Below are 5,000 nucleotides of genomic sequence, written 5' to 3'. Positions count from 1 at the left end.
TGAACAACCTCTCGAGAACTCAGTAACCAACGGTGGGAAATCAGTAACCAAGAAGAGAAATGAGTAACCAACGGGAGAAATGAGTAACCAACGGGAGAAGTCAGTAACCAACGGGAGAAATGAGTAACCAACGGGAGAAATGAGTAACCAACGGGAGAAGTCAGTAACCAACGGGAGAAGTCAGTAACCAACGGGAGAAATCAGTAACCAAAGGGAGAAGTCAGTAACCAACGGGAGAAATCAGTAACCAAAGGGAGAAGTCAGTAACCAACGGGAGAAGTCAGTAACCAACAAGAGAAATGAGTAACCAACGGGAGAAATCAGTAACCAAAGGGAGAAGTCAGTAACCAACGGGAGAAATCAGTAACCAAGCTTATTTTTGGTTGGTTACTGACTTCTCCGTTCAACTTGGAGCTGCCCTTGTGCACGATCAAGGAGGGGTATTATCCGCCACGGGGGCTTAATTTTCGCCTAAGGGGAGCGATTTGGAGGCCGTGGCCGGGTGAGGCGCGCCTCTCGAAGGGGAGGAATTTGAATTTCGGCTGCATTGAGGGTAGCTGCCCCGCTGTGGTGGTTTTTCGGAGCCTGAGCCCGAGCGGGGCGTCGGTTCCCGAGGTGGGCAGGAGTCGCTGTGCCCGTGAGGCTGCCTGGCCGAGTCGGAGTGCTGTGGGACGGCGGGGAGCGGGTTTTCCCGGGCGAGGGGCCGATCCCGAGGAAGGGGAGCGGTTCCGAGGCCGTGGCCGGGTGAGGCGCGCCTCTCGAAGGGGAGGGATTTGAATTTCGGCTGCATTGAGGGTAGCTGCCCCGCTGTGGTGGTTTTTCGGAGCCTGAGCCCGAGCGGGGCGTCGGTTCCCGAGGTGGGCAGGAGTCGCTGTGCCCGTGAGGCTGCCTGGCCGAGTCGGAGTGCTGTGGGACGGCGGGGAGCGGTTTTTCCCGGGCGAGGGGGCGACCCCGAGGAACTCGGCCGGCGGGGAGGCGTTCCGGCCCGGGCGAGGGGCGCGGACCCGACCGGAGACGTCCAAAACCTTGAAAGGGGTAAGCGGGAAAAGGTCAGCAAAGTGCCCGAAGCAGTAAGGCGAAAAAGCCGTCGGAACCTCCGAAAATGTCCAAAAGCGTGAAATCAGTAACCAGGAAAATGCATAAAAATGGCCAAAAGTGTGAAATCAGTAAGCAGGAAAAGTCGGGAAAAGTGTCTAAAAATGCTTGGAAATCTGAGGAAAATGCCCGAAAATGAGGCCCCTCGGTCGGGAGGAGGAAGTCGAAAATCCCCGTGCCCGACGAGGGAAGTCAGTAACCAGAAGGAAAAACTTAGAAAAAAATTCTAAGTGTCAAAAAGAATTCTAAGTGTCAAAAAAAATTCTAAGTGTCAAAAAGAATTCTAAGTGTCAAAAAAAATTCTAAGTGTCAAAAAAAATTCTAAGTGTCAAAAAAAATTCTAAGTGTCAAAAAAAATTCTAAGTGTCAAAAAAAATTCTAAGTGTCAGAAAGGGAAATGAGTAACCAAGAAGAGAAATGAGTAACCAAGAAATCAGTAACCAACAGGAGAAATGAGTAACCAAGAAGAGAAATGAGTAACCAAGAAATCAGTAACCAACAGGAGAAATGAGTAACCAACGGGAGAAATGAGTAACCAACGGGAGAAATGAGTAACCAACGGGAGAAGTCAGTAACCAACGGGAGAAATCAGTAACCAAAGGGAGAAGTCAGTAACCAACGGGAGAAATCAGTAACCAACAAGAGAAATGAGTAACCAACGGGAGAAATCAGTAACCAAAGGGAGAAGTCAGTAACCAACGGGAGAAATCAGTAACCAAGCTTATTTTTGGTTGGTTACTGACTTCTCCGTTCAACTTGGAGCTGCCCTTGTGCACGATCAAGGAGGGGTATTATCCGCCACGGGGGCTTAATTTTCGCCTAAGGGGAGCGATTTGGAGGCCGTGGCCGGGTGAGGCGCGCCTTTCGAAGGGGAGGGATTTGAATTTCGGCTGCATTGAGGGTAGCTGCCCGCTGTTGTGGGTTTTTGGAGCCTGAGCCCGTTCAACTTGGAGCTGCCCTTGTGCACGATCAAGGAGGGGTATTATCGGCCACGGGGGCTTAATTTTCGCCTAAGGGGAGCGATTTGGAGGCCGTGGCCGGGTGAGGCGCGCCTCTCGAAGGGGAGGGATTTGAATTTCGGCTGCATTGAGGGTAGCTGCCCGCTGTTGTGGGTTTTTGGAGCCTGAGCCCGTTCAACTTGGAGCTGCCCTTGTGCACGATCAAGGAGGGGTATTATCGGCCACGGGGGCTTAATTTTCGCCTAAGGGGAGCGATTTGGAGGCCGTGGCCGGGTGAGGCGCGCCTCTCGAAGGGGAGGAATTTGAATTTCGGCTGCATTGAGGGTAGCTGCCCCGCTGTGGTGGTTTTTCGGAGCCTGAGCCCGAGCGGGGCGTCGGTTCCCGAGGTGGGCAGGAGTCGCTGTGCCCGTGAGGCTGCCTGGCCGAGTCGGAGTGCTGTGGGACGGCGGGGAGCGGGTTTTCCCGGGCGAGGGGCCGATCCCGAGGAAGGGGAGCGGTTCCGAGGCCGTGGCCGGGTGAGGCGCGCCTCTCGAAGGGGAGGAATTTGAATTTCGGCTGCATTGAGGGTAGCTGCCCCGCTGTGGTGGTTTTTCGGAGCCTGAGCCCGAGCGGGGCGTCGGTTCCCGAGGTGGGCAGGAGTCGCTGTGCCCGTGAGGCTGCCTGGCCGAGTCGGAGTGCTGTGGGACGGCGGGGAGCGGGTTTTCCCGGGCGAGGGGCCGATCCCGAGGAAGGGGAGCGATTTGGAGGCCGTGGCCGGGTGAGGCGCGCCTTTCGGAGGGGAGGAATTTGAATTTCGGCTGCATTGAGGGTAGCTGCCCGCTGTTGTGGGTTTTTGGAGCCTGAGCCCGAGCGGGGCGTCGGTTCCCGAGGTGGGCAGGAGTCGCTGTGCCCGTGAGGCTGCCTGGCCGAGTCGGAGTGCTGTGGGACGGCGGGGAGCGGGTTTTCCCGGGCGAGGGGCCGATCCCGAGGAAGGGGAGCAGTTCCGAGGCCGTGGCCGGGTGAGGCGCGCCTTTCGGAGGGGAGGAGTTTGAATTTCGGCTGCATTGAGGGTAGCTGCCCCGCTGTGGTGGTTTTTCGGAGCCTGAGCCCGAGCGGGGCGTCGGTTCCCGAGGTGGGCAGGAGTCGCTGTGCCCGTGAGGCTGCCTGGCCGAGTCGGAGTGCTGTGGGACGGCGGGGAGCGGTTTTTCCCGGGCGAGGGGGCGACCCCGAGGAACTCGGCCGGCGGGGAGGCGTTCCGGCCCGGGCGAGGGGCGCGGACCCGACCGGAGACGTCCAAAACCTTGAAAGGGGTAAGCGGGAAAAGGTCAGCAAAGTGCCCGAAGCAGTAAGGCGAAAAAGCCGTCGGAACCTCCGAAAATGAGTAAAAGCCCGGAAGGAGTAAGGTGGAGAAGTCAGCAAAGTGCCCGAAATGTCCGAAGCAGTAAGGCGAAAAAGCCGTCGGAACCTCCGAAAATGAGTAAAAGCCCGGAAGGAGTAAGCGGGAAAAGTCAGCCAAGTGCCCGAAATGTCCGAAGCAGTAAGGCGAAAAAGCCGTCAGAACCTCCGAAAATGAGTAAAAGCCCGGAAGGAGTAAGCGGGAAAAGTCAGCCAAGTGCCCGAAATGTCCGAAGCAGTAAGGCGAAAAAGCCGTCAGAACCTCCGAAAATGAGTAAAAGCCCGGAAGGAGTAAGCGGGAAAAGTCAGCCAAGTGCCCGAAATGTCCGAAGCAGTAAGGCGAAAAAGCCGTCAGAACCTCCGAAAATGAGTAAAAGCCCGGAAGGAGTAAGCGGGAAAAGTCAGCCAAGTGCCCGAAATGTCCGAAGCAGTAAGGCGAAAAAGCCGTCAGAACCTCCGAAAATGAGTAAAAGCCCGGAAGGAGTAAGCGGGAAAAGTCAGCCAAGTGCCCGAAATGTCCGAAGCAGTAAGGCGAAAAAGCCGTCAGAACCTCCGAAAATGTCCAAAAGCGTGAAATCAGTAACCAGGAAAATGCTTAAAAATGGCCAAAAGTGTGAAATCAGTAAGCAGGAAAAGTCGGGAAAATGCATAAAAATGGCCAAAAGTGTGAAATCAGTAAGCAGGAAAAGTCGGGAAAATGCATAAAAATGGCCAAAAGTGTGAAATCAGTAAGCAGGAAAAGTCGGGAAAAGTGTCTAAAAATGCTTGGAAATCTGAGGAAAATGCCCGAAAATGAGGCCCCTCGGTCGGGAGGAGGAAGTCGAAAATCCCCGTGCCCGACGAGGGAAGTCAGTAACCAGAAGGAAAAACTTAGAAAAAAATTCTAAGTGTCAAAAAAAATTCTAAGTGTCAAAAAAATTCTAAGTGTCAAAAAAAATTCTAAGTGTCAAAAAAAATTCTAAGTGTCAAAAAAAATTCTAAGTGTCAAAAAAATTCTAAGTGTCAAAAAAAATTCTAAGTGTCAAAAAAATTCTAAGTGTCAAAAAAAATTCTAAGTGTCAAAAAAATTCTAAGTGTCAAAAAAATTCTAAGTGTCAAAAAAATTCTAAGTGTCAAAAAAAATTCTAAGTGTCAAAAAAAATTCTAAGTGTCAAAAAAAATTCTAAGTGTCAAAAAAATTCTAAGTGTCAAAAAAAATTCTAAGTGTCAAAAAAAATTCTAAGTGTCAGCGGAGGAAAGTCGGTGGGGAAGGGGAAAAATCCGAAAATCCACGCCGGGTTGGAGTTCCAGGGCCCCGCTGGAGGGGTGGGAATTCGCCCCGGCGCCTTGCCCCGTTGCAATAAAGTGTCCGCAGCCCGAAAACTTTAACTTTGAAAAATCACGGAAGTCGGCAAGGGGGACGATCCGAGTACCGTTTGCGGGCTTTCGGTGCCTCATCGTCGGACTGAAATTTCAAATTCGCCCCCAAAGTGCAACTCGTCATTTTCGGCCGGGGGGGTTGGCGGGGTACCCGGAGATTTTCGGGAACACGTTTTTTAGAACAAAATGGCGGCTCGGGACCACTTTGAGACA

The sequence above is a fragment of the Stegostoma tigrinum genome, unplaced genomic scaffold (genome assembly GCF_030684315.1).
Source record: "Stegostoma tigrinum isolate sSteTig4 unplaced genomic scaffold, sSteTig4.hap1 scaffold_299, whole genome shotgun sequence".
In the NCBI taxonomy this organism is placed as follows: domain Eukaryota; kingdom Metazoa; phylum Chordata; class Chondrichthyes; order Orectolobiformes; family Stegostomatidae; genus Stegostoma; species Stegostoma tigrinum.
This window is presented reverse-complemented; position numbering follows the sequence as displayed.